Genomic DNA, 16,325 nt, shown 5'->3' with positions numbered 1-16,325 from the left:
TGAGTGCTATGACCGCATAGAGCCATTTGTCTACACAGCGACATAAGTCGCTCCCCAGTGTCAAATTTCTGTCTTTTACACTGCAGGGTGTAAATGCGAAGGGCACATGGTGGCAGCCTTTCATGTGTACATTCCGCAGTGCAAAGTATGTTGACGCTGACAGGTATGCTTGCATGCCAGGCAGCGTTTACATTTGTACCTGAGCACCATTTTCCATGCTCGCATGGCAGGGTACATGTACAATGGATCCCTATGGGGACCAACTGCTTTATGCTGGTGCATGAAGCAGGCAGACCCCATAGGGCTCGCCAGCAACTGTGCTGGAATGGATTCATGCTAGCATAGATGCATCAGCATTTATATGTCAGAGAGGAAAGAGGTTGCAGAAATGCAAGTTACGTTCCGCCCCTTCTCTCCACCATACATTTGATTAAATATGAGCTGTGATATTAATGAATAGTGTCAAAGCCTCACACAAGCCTTTTTCAGCATTCATTGATATTATGATCTCATGGTATATGAGCTCCTCCATGTCTTGGCATGAACATTGCAAATACGGTGCATGTGCATTGCTACATTTAACTACCTCCCTAGGTACATGCGTGTACTCACTGTCCATTTCCACTGATTGCCATGTGTTTGCCCATTCCCTTGCCCATTGTGGCCATCTATTCTAGGGGATGTATGCTTTTTCCCAGTGCATTCAAACGTAAGAGGGGTCTGATAGACTTACCACCATCACTCCTGCTCCAGCCTCTGCACTCCCAATCCCCTCTATCCCCTCCATGTGGACAATGGATCTGGCCTTCTCCTCCCACGGTGTGAGGGTGAAGGGTTCCACTGCGCCACCTCCTGTGGCTGCACTCTCCCTCTTGTGGTGGGAAATATGGCTGCAGACTCTGGCCTTCAAATTGTTCCAGCGTTTGCGCCAGTACTTCGAGTCTCATGGAACGATGCCCACAGTCGCCACCTTGTCCCTGATGGAGGACAATTTGGCAGCCTTCCTTTGGACAGAGGTCTTGCGCTGCCTGCTGCCATACATCTCCTCAGTCTGGTTCACCACTTCCTCCACCAGTACATTGACTTCTCCGACATTGGATCTTTCATAGGTTCACATGCTGTAAATATTCCCTGTCGACAGGTTCGGAATCACTGGTTACTTATATTAATGTAAATTTCCTAAAGGAAAATGTTGACACCTAGCGTGTCCTACACACATTCCTGAGGGTGCTTTTGGTTCCCACCAATAGGACATCGAGTGTATAGCTCCGCCCCATCAGCATCCCCCCAACTGTCTTCTGTGCTGGTAGGAATCCTTGTGTTCGTCTTTCCAGAGAGAGAAGTTCTTTTCAACAAATCAAGATTAATCCTTTTTTCTACAAAAACATAATTATCCTACATGCACGTCAGTACACGTTGGGTATGACAATGGAAACTTTAAAGTCTAAAAAGTCTTTGTTTAGGGCCTGTGGAACATGCGGCCTGAAAAATATATATAAAGGAGAGAGGCACCTGGACTGCATTTACTGCTTGTAACCCAATCATTTGTTGGAGGCCTGCAAAATCTGTCTAGGATTCTCGCAAAAAAACCTCAAGGGCAGGAAATGTCACCTAATCTGTTGGCTGAATGAAGGTACTTATCTAGCATCGGAAGTGGGCTTTTCAAGGAGTGTCAGAGCTACAACTCCCTCTGAAAAGTGACCCCCGTCCGGCCACAGATGCAGGTCAGAAGAGTGACCTGGCAAGAGGCATAAAACGCAAGCGGCACTGTCTAAACAAGCTGAGAACTCCAATGCACCAAAGCAGAGGGCAGATTCATCAACGTGCCAGGGCCCTGCAGTCTAACGGTTACAGTCTCCCTCTCAACAAGAGCCAGAAGGCCAAGATAACTCACCATCCACGAAGAAACCGCTGTCGGGTCGAACGACAATGACCTAATCGACGACGACAAAAAAGTCACACCCAGTGATAACATGCAAGAAAACAGTCATCTTCGGACCAACCACTGAGAAGGAAGATGCTTAGGAAGAGAAAGTTGGATATAGTGTGGTGCCCAGCCCCAGAAAACCTTGTGCACGATGCAAAGGGTCTTGAACTTGATCCTCGCAGCCACACAGAGCCAGTGAAGAGATTTCAGGGCTGGAGCCATATGATCCCTGGGCTTGAGGCCAAGGACAAGTCTTGCAGTCTTGGTCTGGATAAGGTGTAAGGGCGAAGAGTAGAGTCAGGCAGATTTAGAAAGAGTCTATTGCAGTAGTCCTGCATAGAGAGGACCAGGGCTCTGGAGACAGTGTTCTTCTGGGGGAAAGTGGGAAAAGGAAGAATACATCTGAGGAAGTGCAGCTGATAGTGTGACTTCTTAGAGACATCAGAGATTTGAGGAGAGAAGGAAAGGTTGGAGTCGAAGATGACATCAAGGTTTTTACCCTCACAGAAGGAGCAGGTAGAGGGCCCAGTGTGGGCGGCCAGAGTGAGAGAGGGAAGGTGGGAGCAGGTGTCCCAATGAGGATCTCAATCTTATTGGCATTAAGGCAGAGATTGCTGGAGGCACACCATTCCTGAATTGTGGACAGTCTGATATCAGAGAAGGAGCAGAAGAGGTTGAAGGGAACCTGAAGGAGAGCTGGGTGTCATACGGATAACACTGAAAGTTAGAACAGAAGGTAGAGATGGGGTGGGCCAGAGGTGCCAGTTAGTGGTTAAAGAGCCAGGGAGAGCGGTTACACCCCTGGGGAACACCACAAGTAGAGAGAGAGATAGAAGAGAGGAAAGACCCAAATTGGACCTGGGAGGGTCGATCTGTGAGAAAGGAGGTCAACCAGGCAAAGGCCTGACCAGATATACCCAGGTTGTCACAGAGACGATTGAGCAGGGTGGCGTGGTTGTCCGTGTCGACAGCAGAGGATAGATCAAGGAGAAGGAGGACAGAAGGAAGATTAGAGTCAGGATTGGAGAGCAAGTATTCAGGGATGTTCAGGAGACCACTTTGCGTGCTTCTGATTGCACTGAAGCCAGACTGGTGATCATGGAGGCATCCCACAGATTCAGTATGAAGATTAAGCTGGGAGATGGCCAGCTTTTGCAGGAGTTGGCCCAGCAATGGAGTGATGGAGATCTGGTGATAGTTTGCCGTAGAGGAAGGATCCGAATGGGGCTTCTTAAGAATGCGGTGCACAAGGCCGTGCTTAAAGGGGGAAGGGAAGGTTCCAGTGGCAAAAGAGTGATTGCAGAAATCGGCCATGGCTGGAGCAAAGGTGACAATATGGTCCTTGATGGCTCTGGAGGAGCAGGGAAGCACCTGCTTTGACAAGATTTTCATAGGTCAGACTTGTCTAGAAACATTGTCAGGAATGAACAGAGGGAAGGAGGAAGAAGGCCGGAGAGGTGCCTGGAATGGTAGAGGGAGAGGAAGAGGCGGTAGAGGAAGAGAGAGTGGATAGGATGTCCTCAGTTTTAGTGGTGGAATGAGAAGTTGCCAGAACCGTGCAAAGGGCCTGGGAGGGATCAGAAGAGGTAGAGACTATAGGAGGATTAACCAGCTCCTTGCAGATTTTGAAAAGTTTGGCCGAGTTGTTAGAGGCCGCCGAGACGCGGGCTTGGATGTAGGCTCTCTTCTTAGAGAGGACAGAGTATGAATTACCTTTGGAGCAGGCGGCAGGCCAGTTTGACAGAGGATGTGCTTGATGCCCTCCACTTCCTCTCAGCCACCCTACACTTGCGCTTAAGGATGGCGAGGTCAGAATCTTACCAAGGGTTGCACTTGGATGAGGGCTTCAAATGGATCCTCCTGACAGGGCCAAGGACATCAAGAGTGTTAGAGATAGAGTGATGAAGGTTGGAAAGGGCTGTGTTAGAGTGTGAGTCAGCCAAAGATGTAGGAGGAGGAGAGAAAGTATCAGTGAAAGCCTCCACAGACACACGCTACATGGGCTGGATGACCGAGAAGGTGGGTGGTAGTGCTGGCGCAATCGTAGCCTGAGGGGTAGAGAGCGACAGGTGAGAGGAGAGAAGAAAGTGGTTAGTCCATGAGAGAGGAGTGCTGAGAGGGTTGGAGATGGGGAGGTCTGACGAGATCAGAACATCTAGACTGTGGCCTGCAGAGTGAGTTGGGCCAGAGGACAAAATAGAGAGAGAGAGAGTCGCAGAGGTTGCGAAAGAGCCCAGAAGAGGGACTGGTAGCATCCAAGTGGATGTTAAGGTCACAGAGGAGGAGAAGTTGAGAGGTAGAGGCAAAGAGGCAGAAGAAGGGTGACCTGGCCAGGCAGCCTGTCGATGGTGGCCACAGTGAGAGAGAGGCCAGGAGAGATAGAGAGCCTGCAGACCAGGCATTCAAAGGAGGAGTAAGCCTGCATAGGAATGACAGAAGCAGAGATCCACTCCGGGAAGATCAGGGCTACTCCCCGCCAGGACGGTTGGTTCTAGGTTCGGAGAGGATGTTGTAGACATCAGGGAGGAGAGTATCAAAACTTGTGACAGAGCTGGCCGTGAACCAAGTTTCAGTGAGACAGAGAACATCCAAATCAAGCTCTTCCTAGAGACGGCAGATGTCTGAGAAGTGTTTGACAGCGGAGTGAGAGTTAATAGTAGTCGACGTGGAAAAGATTGCCACCTTAGCAAGACTTCCGTGAAGGGGTACATGCATGAAGTACACCCCGAGAAGTGTTAGAGGTGCCCGGGAGTGGGCGGAAGAGAAAGGAGGAGATTGCAGGGTAGCCAGACAGGAAGAAGAGAGTACCAGAGAGGTATCGGAAGGAGGAGAAGGCAGAGCGACAAGATATTTAGGGGAGGGTGCTGAAGAGGTGGCGGAGGGACGAGAAGGCAAAGCGACCAGAGAAGCAGCAGAGGGTGCCAGAGAGGTGGCAGAGGAGGGAGGCAGCAAAGGATCCAGATAGGGGTATAAAGGAGTAGCAGGAGAAGGCAGGAAGTTGATAAGACGTGGGAAGTATCTGTCGAAAAAGAGATTGGCCTGGGGCCCTGGACCAAGACGGTACCATTTAAGTAGACATTAATGATGGTCTTGGAGGGCACAAGGGGGCCACGAGGGCCTCCCACCGGGTGCCACCATTAATGGGAGCGGAGGAAATAAGGGAGAGAACAGAGACCATGTGGGGGGTCCATAGGCCTGGAGAGGGAACGACAAAGAGGATGTCGGCGGTTTGAACCCTATCATTATTCAGCTTACAAACATCAGTTTCAATCTCACCCTGTCTTCCCATCCCCATTTCCAACATGTACTGGGATGAGGAAGAGGCAACCAAGAGTTGCAAAGAGTACCCATAGGAACAAGACAGTGAAGGGGAAGATGCGGGGAGAGGCCTACTGCACTCCCCCACTAGGGTGTCCTGTTAATAGAGTTAGGCACCCGGCATTAACCATACACACTTGACTCACCTTGACTCCCAGTTAGGGTATAAAAGGTGTGGTTCTGCCAAGAGAAATGGGCGAGCTGGAGTTGCTGAATGGATCGTGGAAGCCGAGAGACAGGAGGATGCAGCTGTAGGAGCCCGGAGGATCCGGAGGAGAACAGAAACTCTCACCCTGTGTATAGAAGGGGCTGCAACGTTGCGAGGGTGCTGAGTCTCTGAAGGAGCTAGACTGGGGAGAGTTGCAACCTGCTGGCCGTGTCCAGGCCAGTCCTCGTTCTCCTGGAACATGTGCTGGTCCCAGGGGTGCATGAGGGGCAATTGGTGAGACCCTGACCTTGACGCACATATCCCGATGAGATTGCCTGCCAGCGCCACGCTACGGGGTGAGTTTTGTGAGTGAGAGTGAGAGAGAGAGAAACTCAGTAGCTTGCGGGTGACTGGTGTCGGAACAGTGACAGAGCGGCAAAGTGTAAAAGGCAAAAGAAAGTAGAAGAAAAAAAAGGTGCGCGAGCGGCACGAAAGCAGAAAAAAGCAGAAGTTGATGATTTTGAAGAACAGAAAGCAAAGAGAGGGTGCGAGCGACTCAAAAGAGAAAAGGAAAAGGTGCAAGAGGCACAGCAGAGTAAAAGAAGCCTGCAAATGTGCATGGCAAAGTAAAAGAAGTGTGCAAGAGGCACAACAAAGTAATAGAAGTGTGCAAGAGGCACAGCAAAGTGGAAAGTGTGCAAGAGGCATGGCAAGAAAGGTGGGAAAAACAAGGACAGAGTAAAAGAGGCGCAGGAAATAAAACGTGCCAGAAGAAAAATACAGAGTGCAACAAGAGGGGCCGAAATCAGAGTGGTTGCGCATGGGAGAAGCAAAAGCCCAGCGTTCTCGAAAGTCTCTGATACTGCCCTGTGTTGACTAAAGGGGGAGCTACACTGAAAGTAAAGTGGGAGCAAAATCCTCAAAAGCGAATGAAAGGCTATTGCAATCACACAAGAAGGAACTGTGCTATAAGGGGTGCATCTTGACAAGGAAAACCTTCAGTGTTTTGTGCTTGTGAACTTTTAAGTGAACCTTTGTTTGAAATAAGAGGGGCCTAGTGTTGGGGAAGAGAACCCCGAGAGGCCCACAGAAAATTGTGAAAGACATTGTTATAAGGAGAAAGGCAAAGGCTTGGGAAAGGGAAACCTGAGAGGCCCAAAGGAAACTGTGAAAGGAACTGTGAATCTTGATTTGAGGCAAGAGGGGCCTAGGCTTGGGGAGGGGAACCGTGGGAGGCCCAAAAGAAACTGTGAAAGATATTGTTGAAAGGAAAGAGGCCTAGACTTGGGGGAAGGTAACCCTGAGAGGCCCAAAATTAACGGTGTCTTTTCTTTTGTAACCAGAGGAGTCAGAGTTTGCAGAAGGGACCCTGAGGAGAACCAGAGACATTGTGAACTATATTGACTTGCTGCAAAAGCCCTACCTGGAATATCCCGAGGCCACCCCTTTAGAGTTGAACTATTTTTGAACTGGCAAAACTAAACCTGACAGTAAGGCTGCCTGAAATCAGCCTTGGTTTACATTTCTTTGTGTACCACCATTTTTTCTCTAAGAAGACCCAACATCACATTTGTCTTAAGAGTGAGGGCAAGCATAGGTTTTGACAGAGACGGACTTTGGTTTTGGACTTACAGACATCGACGGCCCTTAGAAGCATCAGTTAAGGGAACAACCCCACTAGAGTTAGGGCCAGTTAGGCATTGCACCAACCCTACAAGGTTTTATAATAAAGGTTTTCAAACTGTTACTTTTGAGTCTGTGTCTCTATTGATGCCATGCCTACCTCACAAGGGGCATACATAATTCCCACTACTAAGCAAGAACAATCAAGATTTTGTGAAGGAGCCCTGAATCAATGCACTAGGGCTTGAGGTTGTCATCCTCATGTGGCCTGTGTTTAAAATATGGGCTAAAATAGTGTATTTTACAGTAAACATTTTGTAAAAACTTGGTTAAAAGCTATATAATTTACAGTTAGATCATTGGGGTAATGCATGCAAAAAATCCAACAGATGTCACTTTACCAGTACTGCACAGGAGAATTTTCCAAAACACTTTCTCATGCCTTCAGAATATATGCAAGGACTGTCGCTGTAAAAAAGAAATTATGATGTCAGTGCCCACGATATATATAGCAGTATTCTGCCATTTCAAGAAGCCGTTTCCATCTTGGCTGTGCCATTATATGCCAGTATTGTCACTGTGTGAACACACTCTTTTTGGCTGTGCACAATAATATGCCAGCATTGCAGCTGTAAGAACTCACTCATCTGATCCTGTTGGCAGTGATCAATAATGCTAGTATTTCCTCTGCAGGAAGACACTCATCATGTTGACTCTGCCCAATAATGCTGATATTGTACTATAAGAACACGCTCATGTTGCTGTGCTGAATATTGCCAGTATTGCCACTGTAAGAGCAAACTCATGTTTGTTGAACCCAGTAATTTCAGCATGTGCCAGTATTGGCACTATAAGGACAAATCCATATTGGCTGTGATGAATAATGCCAGCAAACTCACTGTTGAAACACACCTGCGTTCGTTGAACCCAATAATGCCATATTGCCACTTTAAAATGACATTTTCATGTTGGTTGTGCCAATATATTCCAGCATTTTCCCCTGTGACATTTTTGTCTTGGGAACAGTTTTCAAATGACAGGAATGCCATGAAAAATTCCCAAACCTCCCTTTCCCTAAGCACACATGGACCTTAGGCAAAGGCTAGGGTTCTTGCATGAAAATTGGAAACCCGGCATTGCCACAAATGGGTGGGTCTGCCCAGGAGCACTCCCCCAATATCTTGATGCCACTAAGAGAGCCATCGGGTTCCACTGTGCCTGCCTTTGGCTCCTTATTGAAGAGCCATCACTGATTCCACATATGGAAAGAATGCAAAGGAAAAGCTACTCACTTGCAGTTCTCTGTCCTAATTATCCTCATTACATTTCTACATCCTAAGGATTTGATCTTAAAGAATCACATAAGTAAGGAAACCGCAGAGAATTCACTGTTTTACTCCTATGATTTTAATAAATGCACAGGTCTCACGATTCACAAAGATAACCTGCACATTTCTGGGGGAGGGGCTCTGCTGGCCAGCCCGTTACATACATTTCTGTTGGGCCCTGATCCCAAACCTAATGAATGATTGCCATGCTTGAATTGCATTTCAAAATAACAGCGTGTAATTGAGAAATGTAAAACAAAGAAACAAAAGAGTTCAGTCCCTCTTTTAGAGATAGAATGCAAGTGGCGGTAGTGATTCATATCATTGCTTCCCCACTTTGAAAATAAATGACAATAAGGTCATACATGTTACGCTGTTGTATTGGTGAAGGATGATAGCCCAGGGGCAATGCGTTTGTTTTGGAAGCAAGGCAACGCAGTGACACACAAGTTCGAAACCGATCCCGCGCTTAGAAACCACAAGGCTGGTATTAAGCGCTTTATAAATGAACAATTAAATAGATACAAAATAAAATTGGGTCTGCCCCTTCTCCTGTTCGAAAAAGGTGCGAGGGAATAGTTTTGTTTTTGGTGCATTTTAAAGTGCATCCCATTCGTGCATGTGTGCAGAAAGACCACTTCTGTGCATCTCTCTGTGCTGCTGTTGTGCAAATGAATGAAAGAGGGCATCTGGGGCCAGATTACAGACACTTTGCAACAATGCAAGTGCAAAGTTGCATGGTATTAGCATGAGGGCAAAGTTTGCCCTATTTTTAAAAAACACTAGAACATGTAAGAAAACAATTGCACCATGACAAGTGCAGTTTGGCATATTAAAAGCATCAGGGCAAAAATTGCCCTTGCGCAAAAAAGATGCATTTACGCTGCATTTTTACACCAGGGCAAAGTTTGCCCTAGTGCTAATATGGAATGGTATTAACTCGATGGCAAACTTTGCCTTGATGCAACAATGCACTAAAAATGTATCTTTTTTGCTAGGGCAATTTTTGCCCTGGCGCTTTTAATATTCCAAGCTGCACTTGTCGTTGTGCAACGGATATCTAATGTGTTCCAGTGTTTTAAAACATAGGGTAAACGTTGCCCTAATGCCGTGCAACTTTGCACTTGCAATGGTGCATTGTTTCTGTAATCTGGCCCCTGATGCACTCATTCAGATGCCTTTAGTGCAATGAGCACCGGTTATTTTGGTGCCAGTGAAAGAGATTTACGATAGTGCCTCCTATAACTTTCACCAAAAACGTTTTAAGATTAAGGCCCTTAATATCTATGCATGTGCCTGGGAAAACTCTCTCTCATTTAGCTAATTAAACATTTTTGAAAGCATAATTAGTTTGCTTCCTCTCCAAAAACCACTTAAAAAATGTAAAATTGAAACAGTGAGAAAGATAGGTTATCATGGCAAAATGAAAAAAAACACCTGACACTTTAATGCAGCCAGGTTGCTGCAGCATCCCACAAAGCACACAAGTTCAGTTTGATAGAAGAAATGACTTCTTGTTTTCTACATCTTTATTCATTCCTTATTCTCTGAGGGGCAGTCGGGTTGTTTATGAATTGAATGACGATATGCATCATGTAGAACTAGATTTACAGGGAAGTACCCTTTACTTTTCCATAATAGGATCTTCTATTCTTCAGCATGGGGTCTGGCATGGATTCACATGCTCATGAATATTCCCTGTCATCAGCCTGGGAGTCATTGGTTAAAAAAAAACAGTTGTATTTCTCCTTTAAACCAATCACTGCCCTCTAGGTCATACTGCCCCCATCCAATGACAGTCCTCTACCCAAGCCCCTTCTCTGGCAGTCATCTTCAGATTTTTACCGCACGCTTCCGAGTTGGGTGTCCTCGAGTTTGCTCTGCGAGCTACTTCTATGTTTTTTCGTGTTTTTCAACGGAAAAAGGTTCTATTTTTGTTCAAAAAGAGCCTTTGTGTTTTTTTCTCCATCTGCCGACAGCGGGGATCTGTTGTCAGTGAATTTCAGCACCCCTCGAGCAAAGATCATCAACGTTTCCAGAAGGCCATCGGGCCTAATTCGCGGCCTCCGATAATGACCGAGGAGAAGAAGGAAGGACGATCCCTCTTTAAGTCCTGCACCAAGTGCAGGCTAGGGAATGTGTTTGTTGAAGACAAGCACCTCCAATGCCACTACTGTATGCATCCATACCACAACTAAGGAGAATGCAGTATATGCATCGGTTTCTCCAAGAAGACGACAAAGGATACACACAGTAGACTGGCAGCGTGGCTGAATGCCAAGGCCTCTGCCTGGTGCTCCGAACAGAGTCATGCCTCACCCAGGACCAGCTGGTCCGAGGAGCGGTCTTCTAAGTCCTTTGAGAGTGCCTCATCCGTGGGGGCCCAAGACAAGGCCAAGAACCGCAAGTCAGGGTCCACCGGTGTTGCCGCGGAAGTGGGTCCCACAGTGGCAAGGGCACGATCTACATCACCATCTGCCTCTATTGCCAGACAGCAATCAAGCTCCTCCTCAAAAAGGAAATCGTCCAACCCGGCTAAGCTGCAGGAGAAGCCTGAGAAGCCACGGATTGAGGAGAAGAAGGCCGAACTACCCAAAAAGGCCCAATCAGCATAGGATAAGTCTTCATTGACGATAGAGCTGGGGCAGCTGCTCTTACGTAGGCAAAGGGGGCTGACCCCATGAAGGTAGCCCCCACAGCGCAGAAGGTGTCCCTGCCCCAGAGGCACAAAACCGCTGCAGTGACTTTAGTGAAGTCTGCTGGTACACCGGAGAAGGTGATGTTGTCTCTGGGCCCGGTTCTGATCCCTGAGGGTGGAAAAAGGGGGGGCAAAGAGGCCCCGGATCACCCCCAGGCCGTGTCCCAGGCCATGGAAGTTTCATCCATGGATGACGAGGACCTGGAGTCCTTACACTCGGTCCACAAGGACGTGGAAGAGGAGGAGGACAACAACTATGAAGGCATGGGGCCAAGTGTTCCGATCACACCAGCTCAGCCGAGGGATGTGTCTCTGGACATTCTGTCAACCCTCTACACCTTGCTCTCTGAGATTTTGAAGAGGATGCAACAAGGCCCGATCCCAATGGTCCCCAAGTCCGCCGATCAGCCGCCAGCGAAGAAGAGGTAGCATCATCTGATGCCCCCATTTCAGCCTCCTCATCCGTGTTGGGCCCTCTCTCCCCCAGCAGAAATGACACAGGGACAGGGACGATACGCCCACAATGACGACAGACAACGACGACAATATCGTTGCAGCAGGCGGCAGGTCTCGTGGGCCTAGGTCGTCCCCACCGGATGAGGTGGGGTTTTTCCATTCAATGATCGGCGGAGTCACTGAGCTATTCCAGTTTGTGTCCGAAGAAACCAAGAAGGAGGGTTTCTTGTACCAAAGGCGCATGGCCAGAGGAAGACAATCATGGTGGCGCCCCTTCTGGACGACATGCGGGAGAAGGGCCTAGCCTTCATGAAGAACCCTTGCACGGCTCGGGCCCAATGGGGTAGGCTGGAGAAGAAGTACCGGGTGTCGGAATCCGCATCCAAGTGCCTGAGGTTACAAGCATCACCAGATTGGGTGCTTTCAGCGGCCGCGAGGAGACAGTTGGCTAACCCGTCCTTGTCATCCTCAGTCCCTCCAGACAGCGAGGGGAAGAAGATGGATGCCATGGGAAGGAAGGTGATTTACACTACGGCGTCCACCATCAAGGTGGCCACCACACTGGCAATCCTAGCCAGGTGCAACAGGAAGCTGTGGTGCAAGCTGGGTCTGATTTTGGAGTTCCTCCCTGACGACAAGAGGATGGAGGCAAACGCTCTCTTCCAGGAGGGGGAGGTAGTGTCGGATCACGCCATCACAGTGGTACTGGACATTGCCGACACAGGGTTCTGGCAGATGGGGAACGGTGTATGCCTTCGTCGCCAAGGCTGGATGAAGGCCTCGAATTTCCGCCATGAGGTCCAGGCGAAGGCATTGGACTTTCCTAGGACAGAGATAACCTTTTTGGGAAGGTTGTCGACGATTCCTTACAGGCCATCAAAGCGGATACAAAGACAGACCGTCCCCTGAGCACACTCCAGCAGCACCGCTTTTCTTTTCGGTCCTCCAGAGGAAAGTTGAGCAGGTTGTCAAAAGGTTTCTTCTCATCGTACCGTTAACCTTCCAGTTCCATGACTCAGGACACCTACAGAGGCTGTTCCCAGGCCTACAGTGGAGGAGGACAGTGCCGCCATCATTCACCAGGCAGGACGCCAGCACCGAAGCAAGCCTGAACTCGCCAGGACATCAGGCCCCCACCGTGCACCCCGGTGGGAGGCCAACTGATGAGGTTCGTCAGCTAGTGGCAAAAGATCACCAGCCGACAGATGGGTGCTGGATGCTCTCGCCCAAGGACATACCCTGGAGTTTCAGCGCAAGTGTCCGCAGATCCCTCCGGTGGCCCATCAGGAGCAGCACATCCCTCAGCTCTTAGAGCAGGTACGGGCCATAATGCAAAAAGGGTCGATAGAACTATTTCCCCAGTGACTCAGGGGCTACGGAGTCTGTTACAGATACTTTTTGGTCAGAAAAAAGACTGGGGGCTGGAGACCCATTCTAGACCTACAACATCTGAACAAGTACCTCAAGTCCCAAACATTCAGGATGGTCACGTTGCAGCACGTGCTCGGCCAGCTGGAGAGAGGAGACTTCTTGACATTGCTGGACCTGGAGGATTCCTACCTCCATGTCCCCATTCACAGGAAGCACTGAAAGTTTCTACGCTATGTAGTGCAGGGACAGCACTACCAGTTCAGGACCCTACCTTTCGGTTTGAAGTCAGCCCCCAGAGTATTCAGAAAGTGCCTGGCACCGGTGGTGGACCATCTGCATCTACGCGGGATACACGTATACCCATACCTCTACGACTGGCTCATCCGGCCCCGCTCGTGAGAGTTGGCTGTCGGACACACAGAGGCGACCGTCAAGCTGCAGACAGATCTAGGATTCTCCATCAATTATCCAAAGTCCTGCTTGACACCATCGCAGAACCTGCTGTTCCTAGGAGCCCGACTTGGTGTCCTGCTTGTCTTCGTCCTCAGAGCAGAGGGTAGCAGCCATTTAAGGGAAGGTGCAACAGCTGTTGTCGATGAAGATGGCCACGGTGTGAACCATCAAGTCGTTGCTCGGCATGATGTCATCCTGCATCTACCTTATCCGGCTCTGCAGGTTGCAGATGCTACCTCTTCAGGAGTTCCTGGATGCTCGCTGGATCCAAGTGTCCGGAAGCTTCATGGACAAGATCACGCTGGATGACGAGTTCCGCCGAGCGATAAAGTGGTGGGGCATCCCCTCCAACATCCCCCGGGCCACAGGGTTTCAGAACCCTCCCTTCTGGGAAACAGTCACCACGGATGCTTCCCTGGAAGGCTGGGGGGCCCACACCAGACGTCTGAACGCCAGAGGCCTGTGGCTGCCGGAGTAGAACGAATCTCCATATCAACATCCTGGAGCTAGGGGCAGTGTTCTGGGCCCTCAAGTCATTCCTTCCGTCTCTGAATGGCAAGGTGGTGAGGATCTTCACGGACAACACCACCACAATGTTCTACATTAGGAAAAAGACGGGCACTCGATCCCCAGCACTCTCCAAGGAAGCGCAGGACTTGTGGCGCTGGGCCGTCGGACACAAGGTGTACCTCATCCCTCTTCACCTAGTGGGAGTCAAGAGCACCATTGCAGACTCCCTCATCAGGGTATTGCGCTCTTGCCACTAGTGGGAACTCCGGCAGGACCAGGTGGATCGCATCTCCGCCAAGTGGGACAGGCCACAGAGCGATCTGTTTGGGACAGCAGCAAACTCCAAATGCCAGACGTTTGCCAGAAGTTTCCACCAACCGAGGAAGCTGTGGGACGTGTTCTCCTTCCTGTGGGAATGGATGTTTCTGTACACATTTCCTCTGTAGCCTCTCCTGCTACAAGTCATCAACACACTCAGACAGTGCCAGTGCAAGATGATACTCATCGCCCTGGCATGGCAGAGGCGGATATGGTATACAGACCTCCTCTGTGAAGCTGCCAGTGGTTCCAGATCTTCTCACCAGGGAAGGAGGCACAATCCTGCATCACGGCCCAGGATCGCTGAACCTGAGGGCTTGGCTCCTGCAGCCCTAGAGTTTGGAGGATATGCGTTGCCGGCGGATTGCACGGACGTCCTCGCCAAGGCCAGAGCGTAGTCGACGTTGAAGTGCTATGGTCACAAGTGGAAGTGTTTCGCTACGTGGTACCGGTCTCAGAAGATAACCCCTCTAAGGGTCACGGCTCAGCAGATTCTTCCATACTTGCTCTCATCGGCCAAAGCCAGCCTGGTGCACGCCTCTATCAAGGTGCATCTGGTGGAGGCGCTGTTGCGCACAAGGTACATGCAGCTTTGAGCGCGCGCTCCTGAGACGGGCTACGAAACGGGACCCAGAACTCGCTGAAAAAGGCCTGGTTCACTGAAGGAGTAGGTGTCTGGGGCTACTGGCTATAACCCCTCCAAAAATTGCCGGATTCTGGTTTGGGATGATGGAGGTACGTCGAGCATTGAGGCGGCTCTGCACGACTGCCGAGATGAGGTCTGGAACTCCAGCGAGCCCGCCCCCTTACAGCGGTGGCGCTGCCAAAAGTCTGACTGTACTTTCCTCCCTGGCTTCCCCAACTGCCGACTGAGCGATTATACCGGGGGCCCCTGCCCCATGAACATATATTTGCACAGCTGGAGGTGACCGCCCCGTGTCAACGGCGAGACAGACTGCAGGGCTCCGAGGCAGAGGTTGTCAGAGACAAGAAGAGGCACCACCTGGAGAGAGGGAGCGGACAGCCCCCTCTGGCTCCCCAATATAATCTCTGATAGCTCTGCGATAAAGACTGTGGACGACACCCAAAGGACATCCGCTTCCAAGGCGCCAAAACCGCAACTTTACCAAGTCAAAATTACGGTAAACCAGCCCCCAGGGTGACACTCGCTCACGCGTGGGAACGAAGTCAGGTGAACAGAGCCCTCCTGTCTTACCAAATAGCTGGAACTTACAACCTCCCAAGCCTCCATAAGTCTACTACATGGGGGCCGACAAGGGAAAAGGCACATACTCCCTCATGGGCATAGATACAGAGGCTGCGAACACACAGCGGGTACACTGAGGGGTGGACGAGGGAAGCTACACACAACACTCACAGGCATCAACCTAGCAGCAGCAGGCACGGGTAGGGCAACATGGGGTCCCGATGTGTCAACCCGATACCATATGGTATCATAACGACTGCAGGTACAGCAGAAGTCTAGCCCCACTCTCTCCGAACACTACAGGAAACGCAGACATGGCCAGCTGCACATCACTGCAAGGGAGTACGAGGGAGGCGTCCGCTATAGAACATTTGGACTACCAGGCGCACCCCCCCCCCCAGCGGCCTGCGCCACACAAAACAACTAACTCCACCTGAACCTGTGCACCGCCGCCAGAGCAGCCAAACATAAACGGAACTGCACACAACATGTGCATGACCGGTGCTGCAGGATCAGGGAGAAACTCCGACCCCGCGCCATTAGAGCAAGGACACGCAGCTGCTTCACCCAGAGGCCATGGCGGTCCGAGACCGGTGGGAGGTCGCTCCGATGGCAAACCTGAGTATGTAGCAAATACCTCTCTGAAATACACCGCAGCAGCACAGCCAAAGTGGGCTATCACGAGGGATAGATCCCTTGCCAATCAACCTGGTTTGAACACCCTGGCAGGGGCTGACACCGACTGCTCCACCCTGCACCATTGTGGTCCGTGTGCAGCCAATAGCAGACAAGGCAGGATAGCAGAAAAGGCTGTGAATACTCTCACAGGCACAAAGGGCACTGTATAGCAAATCTCCCTCCAACCTGCTGTTATAATCCCGATCAGCAACAGTTATAAGCAGGTGAACATTACACAGAACCACAACAATTCTGCCACTTGCCAACAGCAGTATCAACGGTGGTAGGGT

Source organism: Ambystoma mexicanum, chromosome 13 (genome assembly GCF_040938575.1).
Source record: "Ambystoma mexicanum isolate Mex_15411 chromosome 13, UKY_AmexF1_1, whole genome shotgun sequence".
NCBI lineage: Eukaryota > Metazoa > Chordata > Amphibia > Caudata > Ambystomatidae > Ambystoma > Ambystoma mexicanum.
Note: the sequence above shows the minus strand (reverse complement) of the source record.